This window comes from Chionomys nivalis, chromosome 5, assembly GCF_950005125.1.
Source record: "Chionomys nivalis chromosome 5, mChiNiv1.1, whole genome shotgun sequence".
NCBI classification, from domain to species: Eukaryota; Metazoa; Chordata; class Mammalia; order Rodentia; family Cricetidae; genus Chionomys; species Chionomys nivalis.
The window spans coordinates 87,162,587-87,183,288 of NC_080090.1; positions in this window are offsets into that span (position 1 = coordinate 87,162,587).

A 20,702-nucleotide genomic window follows, 5' to 3' on the forward strand; every position below is an offset into this window, starting at 1 on the left:
CGCTAGGGTCTGGGCGCACCGCCCCAGCACGCCCGCTCATTGGCCACTGCTGCCAGACGCGCCCTAGCCATTCGTTCATTTGAATCATCACGCCTCCAAGGCCCCGCCCCGCTCCCTGATAGGCTCCGCCTCCTCCATGGGGTCCTGTTAGTCAAGATGCGCTGAGAGCACAGGCCTGCAAAACAAAAATGGTCGCCGATTGCCCGCCCCCCGGCTTCCACGCCAGAGCTGCAGATTCGGCTTGGGTTCTGTCTTGAGCCTCCCAAGAACCTGATTTATATAGAGTTCAGTGTGGATCAGATGTTCGTGAAATAGATTTAATTGCTCCTAGCGTGATTTTTTGCAAATCAGCTAGTTGCAAGACTCGTGAGATAGGCAGCAGATTCGTCACTAAGGGACTACTTCAGAATTGGAGGGAAATTTCTTAGGTTCAAAAATTTGACCTTAATCTTAGGAACCCTGTGCTCTGGCTTCAGCGTCAACCTCCCAGGGCTCAGCCACGCTGCTGGAGTTGAGAGTTATGCTCACAATCAAGGAATAGCTTCGATCCCATTCTTCAGTATGATCTTTGTGAGCTACTTCATACTCGTTAAAATCCCATTTTCCGACATTACCATTTCAAAGAGAAAGAGGTGGATGGTTAGGAGTGGGAGTGGTGGCGAAGTACCTGCTTCCGAATTCTAAGTACCCCATTTAGCAATTGAATCGGTTTCCCTCTCTACCCCTCAACTTCACTATCAGCAGAAAAGGGAACATTACCTTATTATTAGGTAATGAGTTGAATGGCCTTTAGGTTGGGTAATTTAAGGTTCAGTTTTTAGTAGAAGAAGTAGTTGGGGCTGCTTCAAGACATTTGAATTATAACTAAGGGCAACTCAGATTATCTAGTTAAAATATATAGGCATTTACTGGATGCCTAAATCTCTCAGGAGGGCACAGTATCCCTGTAGCAATAGCTGGGATTTATGTTATAGATTGGATCTTCTGTCCCCCAGTGGACCATATGCCAAAGTGGCCAGTCTGTGGTAGAGTGTTTATGAGTCAGGACTTTGGGTGGAGTTAGGATATCAGGGATGCTCTTAAAGCTGTGGGGACCATAACTTGACCACCACGGTCTCTGTTTCCCTGCGGCCACAATACGATCAGTTTTACTTTGCTGACAGGCTTTGCACCACGATGTTCTACCTCTTAGCAGGTCCAAAGCCACAAGGCCAAGCAGCCCTCGATGGAGACACGTGACACCATAGCAAAATAAATCTGTTCTTACAAACTGGTCTTTCGAGTCACAGTGAAAGAAAACTGACCCTTTACCATCACGCGTAGGCTGTAGTCTTTGTCACAGGCAATGTTAATAACCAATTGGAAGGTGGGGGTGTGGCGCAGTTGATAATGCTTGCCAGCCTGCAGAAAGTCCTGAGTTCAGTCTTCAGCACAACCTAAAACGGGGCGTGGTGCAGAGGTAGAAGTTCAAAGTCACCCTGACTTACACTGGCGCCTGAAGACAGTTGAGGCTACGGAGGCTACGAGAACTCCAGAGTCAACAACAAAACCAAGTGAAGATATGGTCCCCAACCACAGACCACATCACTATCTGCTTCTTGAAAGTCTCCGTAGTAAAACTGGACTTCTCTGAGGGAAGAGAACAACGTAATACAAGAAAGAAACATTTTAGAAGTTATCCTTGTGCTGGAGAGATGGCTCAGTGGTTAAGAGCATTACCTGCTCTTCCAAAGGTAATGAGGTCTGGTGCCCTCTTCTGACCTGTAGACGTACATACAGACAGAATATTGTATACATAATAAATATTTTTTAAAAAAGTTATCCATGATCCTTTCCACTCAACATCATTCCCTCTTCACTTTAAAAAAGGTGTCAAGGGGCTGGAGAGATGGCTCAGCGGTTAAGAACATTGCCTGCTCTTCCAAAGGTCCTGAGTTCAATTCCCAGCAACCACATGGTGGCTCACAACCATCTGTCTGTAATGAGGTCTGGTGCCCTCTTCTGGCATGCAGGCATACACACAGAAAGAATATTGCATACACAATAAATAAATAAATATTAAAAAAAAATAAAAAAGGTGTCAAAAAAAAATCTCCAACATAACTGGGAAGTGGTGACACAAGCCTTTAATTCTACCACTCAGGAGGCAGAAGCAGACAGATCTCTGAGTTCAAGATCAGCCTGGTCTATAGAGTAAATTCTAGGACAGCCAGGGCTAAGCTGGGAAATCCCCAATCCCATCTTGAAAAACAAAACAAAAATCTGTGACACAAAATGTAGCATCTTAGCCTTTTTATTTTTATTTATTTATTACTATTATTGTTATCATTAGTTTTTCAAAGCAGGGTTTCTCTGTGTAGCTTTGGAACCTGTCCTGGAACTCACTCTGTAGACCAGGCTGGCCTCGAACTCACAGAGATCTGCCAGCTTCTGCCTCCCAAGTACTGGGATTAAAGGCGTGCGCCACCATCTTAGCTATTTCTAAGTGTACATTCTGTGGCATTAAGTACATTCATAGTGTGCAACTATCCCCAAAATCCATCTCCAGAATTCCTTTTTATATTACATCCCCCCAGTGTGTGTGTGTGTGTGTGTGTGTGTGTGTGTGTCACAGCATGAATGCAGAAGCCAGAGGAAAATTCTCAGGATCAGATTCTCCCCTGCCACTATATGGGTCCTAGGAATCAAAACAAATGCTTTTACCTGTTGAGGTGGGAGGATCACCCGAACCAGGAGTTCAAAACTAACAGGGAGGAACAGAGTGAAACACCCACCTCAACTCAAGAGGGAGGGCAGTGGAAGATGGCTTAGGAAGTAGATTCTTACTGCCAAGCCTGCTAACCATCTCCAGGACCTACATGGTAGAAGATGTCTTCTGATTTTCTGCTATACACTAACCTTTTAAATAAAGACAGTAGGGGGCCTGGAGACATGGCACAAATTGCCCTTCCAAAAGACCCAAGTTAGGGTCCTAGCACCCACCACCTGCAACTCCTAGGAATCTGATGCCCTCTTCTGGTCTCCATAGGAGCGTGTGTGTGTGCACGCGCGCATGCACACGCGCGTGCACACACACACACATAAAAATAAAATTTAAAGATGGTAAGAGATGGGGTTGGAACTTGGTGGCACTACATGTGCTTAATATACAGCCCTGAGTTTATCTCCAGCAATTTGCACATGTACACAGGTGTGTGCATTCACATGTGTGTGCACACGTGCGTGCACACACGCACACCCACCCACCCACCCAAACAACTAAAGCTGGGCAGAGCTGAGCTGGCAGAACTGATGAATTTCCCATGATCCAAAGAGAACCCAACCCATTTCCTTCAAATACTGTGCTGTAATACCTAGGACCTTTTTCTCCTCCTCCTCCTCCTCCTCCTCCTCCTCCTCCTCCTCCTCCTCCTCCTCATCATCATCATCATCATCATCTTCCTCCTCCTCATTCTTCTTTTCTAACTTGGCAAAGAATTGTATTAACCTTTTCTCAAACCTGATTCCCAGACTTCTCCAGCTTACTACAAAGAATGAACTGTGTATAAACAAGAACTGAAAAGAGCTGCAACATCCAAGGGGGCTTGGACTTAAAAAATATTCGAGATATTTCTGAAAGCAGTCACGTCAAGGACTAGCAGCCCCAGTAACTTCTCCCGGTTTCATCTTTCTCACAGTTGCCTCCGTTCCGTTTGCCCCATTCTTAGAAGCCTCATCTAAATTCTCCACATGGCCTGCAACTTCCTCGTCCTCTCCAGTGGCAGCTGATGCTGTGCCATTCCCCAGTTGTTCGGGCCGAGCTTCTGCCAATCTCCTTGAGCCAGTCAGGCTGTCTGCACAGAGCGGATGTAGGACACTGGGAAGCGTCTCTGCCGAATAGTGGAAGTGTTTTCGGCCTGAACTTCAGGGTGTTAAAATGGATCACTGTTCCTCTTCAATACCAGAGATACTGTTTACACCTAAGGGAACTGGAGTTCTCCGTCATCTGCTGCAGCTATACTATAGGAACCACCTTCTTTCTGGGAACAGTTCCCTTTTCACCAATATGCACTCGTGCCCATGGTCTGGCGAGTTTTTCCTGGGCCATGATAGCTTCTTTCATTTGGTTGGAGCAGAAAAGGGGCTGTGAGGGTGACTAGGGTTTGTGCTCAGGGGGTCTCTGGCAGAGCAGCTGAGATTAGGGGCACACAAGTGGGGATGCGAGAAGGTGGCTGGAGGGGACGCGGGGAGTCCTTGGAACTTTGAAAACCTCCTTACAGTGCCTACTCTGCGCAGGGCATATCTAGTTCTGTACCTCTAGCTCTAGTTCCGGTTCTTTTTCTTCTTTTCTACAGTAGAGACTGGATCTGTTACTTAGCCCAGATTGGGCTAAAACTCCTGATCCTCCTTCTTACCCCTCCCAAGTGTGGGGATTCCAGGCCTGTACCACCACATCTGGTTGTTCTTAAGATTTTCTATTTCTAAGAACTGGGTCTGGCGGCACACATCTGTGATCCCAGCCCTGGGAAGTGGAGGCAGAAAGATGAGAAGTTCAAGGATACACACGTAGTTTGGAGCTAGAGACTTTGTCTCATTAAAATATCTAAAATATCCAAATAACTATGTATTTTATTGTGTTTTATGCATATGGGCATTTTGGCTGCATCTATGTGTGTGTATACCATGTGTGTGCCTGTACCTGGGGAGGCCAGAATAGGATACTGGACCCCCAGGAACTGGAGTTATAGACAGTTATGAGCTGTCATGAGGGTGCTGGGAATCAAACCTGGGACCTTTGGATGGAAAGCCAATGCTCTTATCACTGAACCATTTCTCCAGCACCCCCCACCCAAAAGCTTAAATCAATAAAATCTTATCTCCAGTCTGCTGACTCTGCCACTCTAGGTGGGACCCTGGGGCTCTGTAACTTTGGTTTGCCCCTGTAGAGCCCAAGGCTAGGATAGCACATGGTTAGTTGTCTCCATCTTTTCAAGAGCTCCTTCCTTCCTTCCTTCCTTCCTTCCTTCCTTCCTTCCTTCCTTCCTTCCTTCCTTCCTTCCTTTTCTTTCCTTTCCTTTCCTTTTCTGATCATCCTCCTCCTGTTCCCTCTGACACAGGGGCTCAGGTAGCCCAGGGCATCCTTGAACTTGCTATGTACCTGAGGACGACTCTAAACACTTCATCCTCCTGCCTCTGACTTCTGAGTGCTGAGATAAGTGTGTGTCACCACGACTACATTACATAGTCCTGGGTTTTGTTCACAACAGGAAGTACTCTGCCGCCTGAGCCACATAGCCAGCCAGCCCTCATGTGTTTTCTCTGCTGTCTGATTCACTTCAGACGTCCATCTTCTTCTTTGCTTTGAAGAATGTTAAGAGCTAAGCTTAGGTTAGCTTATCTGCTGCTAAAACAAGGAAGATGTACAACTTGACATTTAAGCTGAAGGAAAGAAGCCGAAGACCAGTCCTTGCTATTTTACTAGACAGCAATAAAATCCATAGAAAACTCACCATTGTGGTATTGAAGGATGACAGTTTTATTTATCTAACCTGCTAACAAATACTGCGCTTTGAACATTGCTGAGAAGAGAGGCCCTGAGGGCTAACAAAAAGAACACTGAACTTGTAAGCAAGAGTACCTGTATAGGGCTGCAGAGATGGTTTAGCATTGACGAACATGCGCTGCTCTTCCTGAGGACCTGGCTTCCACCACTTGTAACTCCAATTCCAGGGGAATCCAACACGCTCTTCTGGCCTCCCTGGGTACCTACACACACACACACACACACACCTGCCCCCATACATGTAAAACAGTAATACAGTTATCCTAAAAAAAATAAAATAAGAAACTATCTGTCTCTGATAGCATAAAAAATCTAGGAGTTAACAAGAAAGCGAAAGATTCTGTCTCAGGGTCACTGTTGCTGTGATGAAACACCCATGACCAAAGAAACTTGGGAGGAGAGGGGTTGTTCAGCTAGGCCTCCACACCACAGGTCACCTTCAAAGGAAGTCAGGGCAGGAACTCAAACAGGACAGGAACCCGGAGGCAGGAGCAGATGCAGAGGTCATGGAGGAGTTACTGGCTTGCTCCTCATGGCTTGATCTGCCTGCTTTCTTACAGAGCCCATGACCACCAGCTTAGGGGTGGCCCCACCCACAATGGGCTGTGCCCTCCTATAGGTGGATTTTTCTTTGGGTTGCCAGTTCACAAAAAAAAAAAAATGATATGGAGACTAATTACTAATTAATTATGAAAGCTCACCCTGTAGCTTAGACTTGTTCCACTAGCTCTTTTTTTTAAGCTTTATTTATTTTTTGTATATGATGTTCTATCTGTATGTACACCTGCAGGCCAGAAGAGAGCACCAGATCTCATTACAGATGGTTGCGAGCCACCATGTGGGTGCTGGGAATTGAACTCAGGACCTCTGGAAGAGCGGCTCATGTTCTTAACTGCTGAGCCATCTCTCTAATCCCATCCCACTAGCTTTTATAATTTAAATTAACCAATTTATATTTATCTATATTTCGCCTCATGGCTTTTACCTCTCTTTCCTCTTATACCTGTTTCCTCTCTTTGTTCTCTGGTGGCTCTCTCATGCCTAGATTCCTCTGCCTAGCTCTTTCTGCCTAGCTATTGACTGTTTCTCTCTCTCTCTCTCTCTCTCTCTCTCTCTCTCTCTCTCTCTCTCTCTCTTGGGGGTTTCTCTGTGTAACAGCCCTAGCTGTCCTGGAACTACTTCTGTAGACCAGGCTGGCCTCGAACTCACACAGGCATGCACCACCCCGACAGGTGGCCATTTATCTCTTTAAACTAATCAGAAGGTGCCTTGGCAAAGACACATCTTCACAGTGTACAAAGATTGTCCCACAACATCCTCCCACATCTATCACTCATTAAGAAAATGCCCTAGAAGCCGGGCGATGGTGGCGCATGCCTTTAATCCCAGCACTAGGGAGGCAGAGGCAGGCAGATCTCTGTGAGTTCGAGACCAGCCTGGTCTACAGAGCTAGTTCCAGGACAGGCTCCAAAGCCACAGAGAAACCCTGTCTCGAAAAATCAAAAAAAAAAAAAAAAAAAAAGAAAGAAAAAAGAAAAAAGAAAAAGAAAAAGAAAAAAGAAAATGCCCTAGAGCTTACCGGAAGCCCCATCTCGTGGAGGCATTTTTTTCAATTGAAATTCATTGCTGTCAGATGATTTTAGCCCGTGTCAAGCTGACACAAAATTAGCCAGGACAGATCTATACAATGAAAACTTAAAACAGTGAAGAAAGAAACTGAAGAAGACAGCAAGAGATGGAGAGACTTCCCATGCACATGGATTGGCAGGATCCCACTAAAGCTATCTAATAACAGATTCAATGCAATCCCTCTCAGAGAAACGTTTAATGGTAAAGCTTAGCGCCCTCCAGCACCAGGACTGGCATGGGGTCGAAGCAGCAGGAACGGCTGGGTCTCCCCATGGAGCCTCCAGTGGCGGAGAGCATGAGGAAGGTGATCATCAAACAAAAGAGCCCCACGGCCTCAGACAGGGCAAAACCCAGAACGGCATAGGAGAGGAGCTGTTGCTTGAGAGACCGGTTCCTGGCATAGCCAATAATCAAGCTACCAAACACTGTTCCAATGCCAGTCCCGGATCCAGTCATACCAACTGTGGCTGCCCCAGCACTGATAAACTTGGCAGCTGTGTCAAGGTCCTGGGAAACAACACCGGTCTGGAATCTGGCCACCTGGAGAGAGGCACTGCTGCAGTAAGGCTGGTGAGATGGGGCCTCTGGTCTATTCAAGAGGGAGGCAGACACAGGCCTGATTAGACCTCCGGTACAGGAGCGGATCTGAAACTGGAGTAACGAGCAGAGCCTTGGTGTCTGCATTTTCCAGTCTCCCAGCTTTAGCCCTTGGTCTCCATCTCCACATATCTTATACAATAAAAACATTGCTGGGTGTACCACCATTCCTAAGTTCCAGTCCCAATACTGAGCCATAGTGGTAATAACAACGTACTGGCGCACAACCAGGTGACTAGCGAAATAGAACTGAGGATCCAGATGGAAGCCCAAGCACTTATAGCAACCTGATATGTTTTGTTCTTTACAACGCCAAGAACCCTGGAGAAAAGACAGCAATGGTGCTGGGAAAACTGGAGAACTACATGTAGAAGAACGGAACCTGATCCTTTCCTCTCACCCCGCACACAAATTAATTCCAAATAGATCTAAGATCTTAATGTTAGACTTAAAACTTAAAAGAAACCGTTTCAGGCACTCTTAAGAACTTTCTGAAGATGTGGTAGCACATGCTTTGAATCCCACCACCCAGGAGGCAGAGGTGTTAGGGTCCACAGAGCACTTCACAGAGACCACCCTTCACATATACAATTAGCAAGAGCGTTTATTCCTTGAGACAAAATTCCAGCATGCAGGGGTTAACCATTCAGGCAAAATGGTAACCTCGGGGAAGAACACGCAGGCTCCTTTTAAGCACAGTTGAGGGGAACTCTAGGAAGGTTAGGTCACCCTAAGCAGGATTGGCTAAGCAAGGGGCAGTTACACTAATATGTTTCTAATTGGTGGGGGCCATACTCCTTTCATCCTAGGGCATGTCTGGGCAAGTTTGGGTGGGCCTTGGGAGGGCAATGCAGGATTTTCCCGTATTTGATTAGGTGCTAGGGGCTGATCCAGGTATGGCACTGCTGTCTCCCTCATCCATGCTGTCAGAGGCACTGTTGGTTGTCATTGTTCATGGCTTCCTGCTTCATTACCTTGGGGGACGTAAGGACTTAGACCTAGAGACTTAGGCCATGCAATGGCCTCTCATTGGCAGGCAGATCGCTGTGAGTTCGAGGCCAGCCTGGTCTACAGAGAGAGTTCCAGGACAGTTAGGACTACACAGAGAAACCCTGCCTCAAACAACAACAACAACAATACACACACACACACACACACACACATGCACAAAATAGGCTGTAGAATTGAAAGGTTCTCAGAACAGAAATGGCTAAAAAAAATTTTTTTAAGTTAACCATCGGGAAAGTGCAAATTAAAACTCCTTTGAGATTTCCTCTTACTTTCCTCAGAGTGACTAAGATTGAGGCAGCAAAAGACAAGCTGGCGAGATGGCTTAGAGGTTAGGAGTGCTTGCTACTTTCACAAAGGAACCAAGTTCACTTCCCAGCACCCACACAGGGTGGCTCCTAACCACCTGAAACTCCAGCTTCAGGAGATCTGGTGCCTTCGTTTGGCCTCCTTGGTCACTTCTCCTCATGTACAGGTATTCACACAAGACAGTAGACAGACAGACAGACACACACACACACACAAAGTGGAAATAAAATAAATCTAAAAACAAGCAAACCCACAACATGCTGGGGAGGCTGTGGGGGAAAGAGGGACTCCTCATGCATGCCTGTTAAGAATGCAAATTGGTGCAGTCACTGTGGAAATCAGGAAGGTGGTTCTTCAGAAAACTGGAACAAGAACTGTGCAATGAGTCAACTGTACAACTCCTGGCCATATCCCCAAAGGACTCCATTTCCTGCTACAGAGACACAAGCTCATCCATGTTCATAGCTACTCACAATAGCTATGCGCAACAGTCTCGCTCTCCTATACACAATGTAATCCTATTCAGCTGTGAAGGAAAATGAAATTTGCAGGCACGTGAATGAAACCAGACAACATCATAGGAGTGAGGCGACCCGGACTCAGAAATATTCATGTTGCAATGTTGCATGTTCTCACTCGTATGTGGGTCTTAGGGATAAATGTTTAGGTTCTTGTGTTTAATCTGCTGTACCCGAAGAATCCAGAAAACTAAATAGGAACTATTGGTGGGGAGAGGGAAGAGATATCTTAAGGCAGAAGTAGTAGAACACAGGTGATATTAAGGAAAAATAGAAATAATGAGAAGGACAGTCACGTGGGGAATGGGATGGTGGAGCAAAGGAAGGTCAGAGCGAAGAATAACTAACAGGTAGGATGTTTGAAAGGCCATATGTAAACTATATATATATATATATATATATATATACTGTTTTATATAATTCATGTTTTTTTTTTATTAAAAAGAGTTCAATTGGAGCTTCCATGCTGTTCTCAGAAGCTATGGAGTTGCCAAATAAAAAGCTCAGCGCCAAGTACTCCAAGAGATTCAAGTATCCCAGAGACCTCCACAACCATACAATCAGAACTCCATGGTCAGGCTGTGTTGCTAGAGACACTGCACTCATTGGTCATAGACATGAAAAAGTCAAGTCGGTATCGACCAAGAAGTGTCCATCCTGATGGCAGCTCTCATTGTACTGGGAGGTGCTATGTGGGTTGCTGGAGGAAAAAACGCCAGCCGTGAATCCTGTGAACTTCAATAATGACATCTTGGCAAGATAAACCCATGGGCGCAATAGCGGCACGACTGTTATGTGAGTAAGCGTCCACTCTGATTGGCTTGAAGGCCCGCTTCACAAGAGGAAACACGTGCCTGGCACTAGATCCAGCCAAGAACTCACGGCTGGGGAGCTTATGGGCCCCAAGGGTGAACCTGCTCCTATTCTGTTGCGTGCACGTACTGCCAGACTGCACTCTAACTTCGTATCTCTGTACCCACAGATTAGTACAGCTCCCAGAGCTCATCAGAGAAGTCCCTTTGTGTAGCGGACAACTGTTAGCACAGAAACCCAAAGCTGGCCAGGTAATAAATGTCAGTGGACTGATCTACTAGGAATGGAATATCTATATCACCCTCCCCCATGAGGCTCAGGGACCATTGCAGAAGGGGCGGGGAAAGGATTTTAAGAGCTAGAAGCCAGGGACTACCAGAGTGGAACCGAGTTTTCTGGATGCGATGAGCCCGCAGCACACGCTCTCACAGCGGCTACCGGCTCTCATTGCCGTACAAGGCCTGTACGACATCAAGCCAGCCGACACTCTAACACTGAGGGGGACGGCGTTTGAGAGCCCCATTCCTAACTGAAAGGCTGTGGCTGATCGATGGCTTCTCTGGAAGGGAAAGCCAGTTGTTTTTTTAAAGGGTGTGGTTTCTGGAAGGCCCATCATTCTTGTACATCATTGGCAACAACTGTACTCAACGGGTTATTAAAAAAAAAAAATGACACAAAATTTAGTGGGATAGGGAGGTGGGAGTGGATCTGGGAGCAGTTATAAGGAGTGAAGATGAATATGGTCAAAGTACATTGTATGAAGTTCTTAAAAATTTGTTGTTGCTGGGTTTTGTTTGTTTGTTTGAGACAAGGTTTCTCTGTGTAGTCCTAGCTGTCTTGGAACTCGCTCTGTAGACCAGGCTGGCGTCGAATTCCAAGATCCAAGATCTTCCAGTCTCTTCCTGTGCTGGTCAGGCATGTGCCATCATGTCTGGTGACATTCTAAAATATATATATATATATATATATATATTATACTAAAAAAGGGAACACCTAACTGAGCTTTGGGATTTACTACCTAGATGATGTTCACAAATTTCAAACATACTGGGCAGGGACTTCATCTGTAAAGGGAAGATAAGGATACTGGGTCTTTCCCACACCACAATGACAAGAGAAGAAACGGGGTCACTTATGAATGTGGTTTGGAGGGGGTCACATTGTTTTCACTACAGAACAAATTCAAAGTCCAACAGCAACTTTATTCCTCCAGCAGAAACCACCCAGGGAATGGAGTCAACAAAGCCTGCCCCAGGTCGGGTGGAGAAAGGCCAGCGCAGGCAAGAGCACAGCCAGCTCGCAGCACTGTGAATGTTCACGATGCTGCTCCTTTGCCTCTGGACCCCTTAACAGTCTCTTCGAACTTCACTCCAGCTGTGAGCAGTATGGGTTTGTTTACCAACCTGTGCTGCCTCCCTGTACACCTGTGTTTGAGCCTAGGATCACAATGTCTAAACACACACATTTCCACTCAGGTATCCAGAGCCTCAACTTATCTACAGCAAACAAATCACCTTCCTTACCCACATTCTTTTCTCAGGGCCCCCAATTCCGTCAGTTATACCGCTAAATTTATCAAACTATAACTAAGTAAAAATTGTAATGTAATGTAAAAATTGTATATATTTCACTAATACATAATATTAAAGATATGGCATGAAATGATCACCAGAATCAAATTAATAGGCCTGTCACCTGCATGTGGTATGGTAAGAATATTTAAGATTTATTCTCTTAGAACATCTCAATGAAAGACCCCCGGTGTAGGGACACTCTCACTCAAGTCTCGGGATATCACGACCCCCCCAGTAACTCACGAGAGACCGTCCTTGCTGCAATCACAAGAGGTTTATTGACAGGACAGGAGTCAGTGCACTGGGGCCGAGACTCATAACCCACGCAGGTGAGGAGTTCAACCCCGAGTAGCTGGGAGAAGGGGTATTTAAGGGAAGAAACCACAACCCAGTAATCCGAAAGGGGAAGGGAGGGTGTCATTGGAAAATTTCGAAAATACCAGTGATAATCACAAGGGGGTAACTCCCTGTTTCTCAAGATTATTCTCAAGATTACAATCTAACTTTATCTTCAGCTAGTTCCTGAAACTAGTCACTGAACCGGTTAATCCTAGATTTTTGGCTCTTCTCTTCCTGCTAGAGGGGTCTGGATTTATCCAGATCTTTCATCATGACGATAATCCACCACTATTAACTGCAGCTATTATGCTGTGCCTTATTAGGTCTATAAAATATATCCATGTTATAACTGAAAAATTGCTGCTTTCTATCATCTCCCCCACTTCTCTACTGTATTCCTTGAGTTCAGTGTTCCAAGAATTCATATGTAAGTGGAATATGTTTCTGTGTACCTGATTTGTTTCATGTAGTATCATGTCCTCCATGTTGCCATAAGTGGCAAAGTCTCTTTTTATAAAGGACGAGTAATACTCTGTTTTATGGATGTCACATAGTCTTTACTTACTCAACCATCAACAGATATATAGCCTGATTCTATATCCTAGCTATTATGAGTAATGCCATAACAAATATGGGGCGCAGTCACCTCTCTGTGTCCTTGTTTTCTTTCGTTTGTGGACGTGGCGATACTGGGTCAAATGACAGGGTTGATATTTTTAGATAACATTATTTATTTGTTTTCCTATATTTGCCAGGATGCACTGTCAGGAGCCGTGTCCCCCCAAAATTTACAGGAAGCACCACCGTGAGGAGTTTTTGCAGAGGGCTTCACTTTCTAATTGTATTGAGAATAGTCTTATTGACCAAGCCTATCTCACACCCAAATTAACTGTTAATAGAGAGCTGTTAGCGGAACCTGCCTCACATTCCAGACTATCTAGAGAACTAGGTGGGTCACCTTGTGACTTCCTGACCAAGGAATCGTGACCTGGCCTAGGTGATGGGTGTGGACCACGTGGCAAGACCCCGTGCCCCAGCCCCCCAAGCTACTCATCCAGGGGCTATATAAGCTGTAACCATGACTCTAATAAAGGGAGGCTTTGACAAATAAGCTTAGCCTCCTTCCTGCTTATCAGCCTATGTCTTTCAGGTGGTGCCTCTCCGTGACCCTGGAATAACTGGCCAGCCAGGCGGGTTACAAACCCTAGACAGAGTAACCCGTCGAGGCGGCTACAATGCACATGTGGAGGTCACAGGATAACTTTGGGGACTTGGCACTCTCTTTCCACCATGAAGGGCCTGGGAAATTGAACACGCCATCAGGCTTTGTGGCATGAACCTTCATCTCTTGATTCATTTCTCTGATCCTAAATTTTTAGGTTTTTTTTGAGGAAAGTTTGTATTGTTACCATAATGGTTACATCAGTTTATATTCCACTAACACCATATAAGGAAATCCTTTTCTCCAAATCCTCGCCAATACTTATTACCCTTTGACTTCTTTTTAAAAGATCTATGTATTTATGTATGTTATGTATATGAGTACTCTATTTGCATGAATAGCAACAGAGGGCACCAGATCTCATTATAAATGGCTGTGAGTCACCATGTGGTTGCTGGGAATTGAACTCAGGACCTCTGGAAGAGCAGCCAGTGCTCTTAACCTCTGAACCATCTCTTCAAACCACCTTTTGACTTTTTGATGACAGTCATTCCAAAAGATAGATGATATTTCATTGGAATATTGATTTTCATTTTCTTTCTTTATTTTATGTGTATGAATACATATTTGTATGTATACCGTGTGTGTGTGGTACCCAGAGAGGTCAGAAGAGAGTGTTGGATCCCCTAGAACTGGAGTTACAGATGGTTGGGAGCTTCCATGTGGATCAGGTCCTCCAGAAGAGCAGCAAGTGCTTCCGACCACAGAACTTCCTCTCTAACCTAAATTAATGTTTTCTTGATGAATTGTGAAGTTGATTACGTTTTCATACACCTGTTGTCCATCTGTTTGTTTTGCTCAGGGAAAACAGCGATTCAGGGCCTTTGACCATTTCTTAATTGGAACATGTGCCTTTTTGTTATCAAGTTCTATAAGTTTCTAAATTATTTGGACACTGACCCCTTATTGGCTATGAGAGACACAAGTAATTCTCTCCCTTTTTAGGTTGTCCTTTAATTGTTGCTTCCTTTGCTACCCAGGACTGTTTTTCTCTTAGCCATCTGATCTCACGCCTTTATACTCCTGACTCCAGCTCCTTGTATCACTGCTAGCCCTTAATGTGCAAAATCTCTCTCTCTCTTTTTTTTTTTTTGGTTTTTCGAGTCAGGGTTTCTCTGTGGTTTTGGAGCCTGTCCTGGAACTAGCTCTTGTAGACCAGGCTGGTCTTGAACTCACAGAGATCCGCCTGCCTCTGCCTCCCAAGTGCTGGGATTAAAGGCGTGCGCCACCACCGCCCGGCTTTTTGTCACATTTCTAAAGTACATTTTTTTTTTCACTTACTGATGTAGTCCAGTCTGTGTGACTATAATGCAAAGCTTGAGACCGGGTTATTTATAAAGAGAGTTTGTTTAGCTCAGTTCTGGAGGTCCTAGAGCACTGTTTCTGAATCTCCTCAAAGTCTGGTGAGGACTTCATTCTACTTCAGCTCATGGTAGAGAAGTGGAAGAGGAGCGGGGGACATGTGGAAGAGTGTATATACAAGACAGAGGCTGAAGGTGGGAAGCTGGCCCACTCTAGCTACCCACTCTCTTGGTAGTAACTAATCCAGTCCCATGTTACTTCATTCCCACGAGATAGAGCTAACTCAGCCTTCAGAGAAAGAAGTTCATCTATGTATGAGGATGGTACCTCCACGAACTAATGGACCTCCACTAGGCCACACCTCTTAAAGGTCCTATCACCTGTCAGGACAGTCACGCTGAGGATCAAGTTTCTAGACTTTGGTGGTGGTGGAGAGCCATATCCAAGTCATAGTGTCTGTCTTTTCAGTTACCCCTGTGGTAGTTTGAAAGTAACGGATCCCCTTAAGCTCACAGGGAGCAGCACTATTAGAAGGTGTGGCCTCGTTGGAGTAGGTGTGGCCTCGTTGGAGTAGGTGTGGCCTCGTTGGAGTAGGTGTGGCCTCGTTGGAGTAGGTGTGGCCTCGTTGGAGTAGGTGTGGCCTTGCTGGAGGAAGTGTGTCACTGAGGGCGGGCTTTAAGGTCTCATATGTCCAAGCAATGCCCAGTGTCACAGTTTACTCCCTGTTGCCTGGGGATCAGGATGTAGAACTCTCAGCTCCTTCAGCACCACGTCTGCCTCCATGCAGCCAAGTTCCACCATGATGATAATGGACTGAACCTCTAAACTATAAGAGAGCCACTCCAATGAAACGTTTGCTTTATAAGAGTTGCTGTGGTCGTGGAGTCTCTTCACAGCAGTTGAAACCCCAGCTAAGACAGCCTCCATCCCTGCTTATACCACTTAAGCAGTTGGAACCTCCCCTTTTGTGGTCTGTGGGGGTGCAATGGGCAGTATTACCTTGTTAAGACACAGTCCACATATAACTCCACAGAGCTTTTCATGAAGTTCAAACAGATTCTGTAACGGAGTCTAAATTCAGAATTTTACCTACCACAAGCTGAAACAAATCTAAGATCCCTCTGCTTATAAGCCATGAACTGTGGAAAATTATGTTTGTGATACATATGACAATAGGCTGGTATACTTAATGTGCCAGTGAACTTTAAAAAAAAATCACTAAGAAGGGCTGAAGAGATGGCTCAGTGGTGAAGAGCACTGGCTGCTCTTCCAGAGGACCTGGGTTCAATTCCCAGCACCTACATGGTGGCTCACAACTGGCCAGTTCCAGGGGATCTGATACCTCACATACATATATACATGCAGGCAAGACACCAATGCACATTAAAGAAAAAAAAAAGGTGTCCAGTCTTAATAAAAATCATTAAAAATCAGGCATATTGGCTTGCATTTGTTCTTGGGAGGCCAAGTCATGGGGAATTCTAATATATTCCAGGATCTGTTGGGCTGCACAGTGAGCTCCAGGCTAACCTGGGCTTTAGAACCTGTCTCCTCAACCCTCCAAAAAAATCACTATAAAGGGATTGAGAGTGTGGGTCAGTTGTAGAATGCTCAGCCTGTGTGAAGCCCGAGTTCAATTTTCAGGGTGTTCTTCCCTCTCTAAGGAAAAAAAGAGAAAATTCACCAAGAAAAGAACAACAAAACCCAAACAGTCCAGAGCTAGAAGCCTCAGTGATCTACATTTAAATATGCTACATTTAAAAGTTTCTGCCTACCAGCTGACCTTGAGGTGGGAGGCTGATTTTGTTTACCCCCCAGGGTCCTAAGCAGTCACAAGTGTCTCTGAAGGTAGAAAAGGAGGCCAGAAGGTTGGAGCAATGAGCTGACGCAAAAATGATGCTCTTTCTGGATTTGGAGAAGAATGGAGGCACTCAAGAGGCAAGGAATGGGAGCAGCCTCTAGAAGCTGGAAAATGCAAGGAAACTATGGGAGATATGCTTTGTTTTCTGTAGAAGCCGCCAGAAGAATGCAGCCTGGCCCATACCTCAAAGGACTTTAGATAACCAAAACTGTGAAATAATCAGTTTGTCACTTGACATTTTGACTTTTTTTTTTTTTTTTGGTTTTTTTGAGACAGGGTTTCTCTGTGATTTTGGAGCCTGTCCTGGAACTAGCTCTTGTAGACCAGGCTGGTCTCGAACTCACAGAGATCCGCCTGCCTCTGCCTCCCTCCCGAGTGCTGGGATTAAAGGCGTGCGCCACCACCGCCCGGCATGACATTTTGACTTTTTAAAGAAGCGATGATTGTGTATTTTTTTTCAGTAAGAGAAAAAAAAGACTTAAAAAAATCATGTAATATGCTAGGCACACACCTTTAATCCCAGCAGAGGCAGAGACAGGTGGAATCTTTGTGAGTTCGAGGCCAGCCTGGTCTACAGAGTGAGTTCCAGGACAACCAGGGCTACACAGAGAAACCCTGTCTCAAAAAAAATAAATAAATAAAACAAACAAGCAAACAAACAAAATGTAGCACAAATCTTGTAGCACAAATGCTTCAGTGTGATGTGTACCTCCCCACCTTTCTCTCCCTCCCTCTTCCTTCTCTCTTCTTCTCCCTCTCCCTCTGTCCTGCCCTCCCCCATGTGTGTGTGAGTGTGTGTGAGTGTGTGTGTGTTACTGAGAATTGAACACAGGATCTTGTATAAACACTCTTTCACTGAGCTATATCCCCAGACCCAACTCCCATTTTTTAAGGTTTATTATTGGGTTTTGTTTAGTTGAGACAAGATCTCACACCATAGCCCATTCAATCCTGAATCTCATTCTGTAGCTCATATTTGTCTTGAGTTTGAGGCAATCCTCCTGCCTCAGTCTTTCAGGTGCTGGGATTCAGATATGAAGACATCTCATTTTTTAAAGTTTTGAGATAGTTTCGATAGTTCGCGTAGGATAATTTTGAATTCACTCTGTAGACTAGGAAGGAAGGATCTTGAACTTGGAATCTTCCTGCCTCACTTTCCCAAGTAGCTGGAATTTCAGGGCTGTACAAAGCCCTAGCTTTGACATGACAAACAGAAAACTCTTTTATTTGACCCTGCTGCTAACTTCATTTTCTCATTTCTACTGCTATGGTCTGTTCATGTCCCTCTAAAATTTACATCTTGAAATCGCCAATATGTTGGTATTAAGAGGTAGGGCCTTTGAAAGGTGACTGGGTCATGAGGTTGGAGCCCCTGAAAGAGACTAATGCCCTGTAGAAGAGGCTGAAGGGATTAGGGAGAGGGCCCAGTGGGAAAGCATTCACTGTGTAAGCATGAGGACCTGAATTTGAATCCCCAGAACCAACATAAAAGCAGAGCACAACAGTGCATATCTGTAATGCCAGTGCTCCTAGGGAGAGGTGGGAAATGGAAACAAGAGATCCTTGAAACCTAGTCTTTGTCTAACCTGGCATACCCAGTGGCAAATAAAAAGAAACCCTCGAAGGCAAGGACCAACACCCATGTCTTCTGTTCTTCTTTTGCAGGCCATGGTACACCCCAACACACACCACACACACACACACACACTCACACACTGTTGGAGCCCACAGACTGTACAGTGACTGTAGAGCTGACAGATTCATAAAGGCAGACCCACAAGTGAACAACTTCGGCGGGAACACTTGTCTTCTAGAAAAGTTGCTGTCTAGTTGTGGGAACTTTGTGAGGCCACGATTCTTCCCTTCAAAACACAATTCATTCCCAAAACACCTCAGCAGGGTGACTTCTGCTGACAGGGCAATAGAATGACCTTGCTTCATCTTCCCCCCCCACCCCCCATACACACACCAGGAGGCCTTAGAGCGATAACATTCACTCTTTGTTCTAACAGTCAAATTTACACAGAGTCAATCCCACAAAATTACCCGCTAACAGACCACATAGAAATTTCTATAGAAGGCAGGCCCTGAGCAGGAAGGCAGCATGCCCCACCTTTGCTAACAAACAAATCTGGGCGTCCCCAAAGCTGGCTATGACAAAAGAGATTGGATGAGAAAATGGGTGAATTTAGGATTCAAGGATGGTTAGTAACCTTGCCTAATGGTTTGGAACATCAGGGATTTGCCTTTGAATGCTGGCTCTTTCCTGGCTGGTGTCACCTGTTCCTGTTCTGAAGTGCTGCTTTGTCAGGTTCCACCTCCCTTTTTGTGATTTTGATATGCATGTTATCATTGTCTTCGCCTATGGAATTTTCCAACTATGTCTGTAAAAACTAGAAACCTCCTTGAGAACACTGCTTCTTCTTCTTCTTCTTCTTCTTCTTCTTCTTCTTCTTCTTCTTCTTCTGCTTCTTCTTCCTCCTCCTCCTCCTCCTCCTCCTCCTCCCTCCTCTTCTTCTTCTTCTTCTTCTTCTTCTTCTTCTTCTTCTTCTTCTTCTTCTTCTTCTTCTTCTTCTTCTTCTTCTTCTTCTTCTTCTTCTTCTTCTTCTTCTTCTTCTTCTTCTTCTTCTTTTTCTCCATGCCCCTTCATTCCACTTTTTTCCCTCGCCCCCAAAATAAAGAACATGCAGAGGTAACGTGCTTGAGTCAACTTTTTACCCTCAGATCCTCGCCTGCCATAGACATCAGAGGGGGTACTGAGGCTGGTACACAAGGCCCCCAATAACACACACACACACACACACACACACACGAGTTACAAAGTCACAAGTACCTGGCACCTGGTGAATATACTACTATTGGTTAAGAGAATGACCTAACGGTTGGCCAGCCTGGTCTACAGAGCAAGTTCCAGGACTGGCGCCATAGCTACTGGGAAACCCTGTCTCAAAAAACCAAGAGAGAGAGAAAGAATGATCTAAACAATGTACTAGTCATCTTTTTAACCTAATTAAACTATTAACACTGCCCTACACATAAACTTCTGTGTAAGAGTTCTAATACAACCTTTCCTCCCAACCTGAAGTCCTAACCCAGCTCTTTCTGAATTTTTTTTTTTTTTTTCGAGACAGGTTTCTTTAAAGGACTCAATCCTTTGGGACCCACATGTTAAGAGGAGAGATCAGGCTCCTGCAAGTTGTCCTCTGACTTCCACATACTCATAGGGCCACTCATAGACACACATACAATATATCATTTTAAAAAAGGAAAACAAATGCCCTTAGGTTTGCACATAAACACACATACAATTATAAATAATTTTTAAATAGGAAAAAATGTACATATATATATTAAATATTTATTTATTTATTATGTATACAGTATTCTTCCTATGTGTATGCCTGCAGGCCAGAAGAGGGTACCAGACCTCATTACAGATGGTTGTGAGCCACCATGTGGTTGCCAGGAATTGAACTCAGGACCTTTGGAAGAGCAGGCAGTGCTCTTAACCTCTGAGCCATCTCTCCAGCCCTACATATATATATTATAGGCATGATTTTTTTCCCCCCAAAAGTAGTCAGTTGCTGGGCAGTGAATTTAATACCAGCACTCAGGAAGCAGAGGCATGTGGATTTCTGTGAGTTCAAGGCCTGCCTGGTCTACAAAGTGATAAAGAAGCCCTGTCTCAAAAAAAAAAAAAAAAAAAAGTGAGTCAATTACAGCCAAAGAACTAAACTAACAATTACATAAAAAGTTCATTTGTGTACACATATCTGTCTGTATATATGTGTGTAGTCTTACTATGTCTTTATTTATTTGTGTATATGCGTCTGTGTTGTGTGCTATGGCACACACATGGAGGTCCGAGGACAACTTTTAGGAGTTCCTATTCCCACCTTATAGAGACAGGGCTGTTTAGTCTCTGCCTTCTGCTGCGTGACATCTACTCAGCTCAGACACCCAGAACTTCCCACATCTTTGGTCTCCA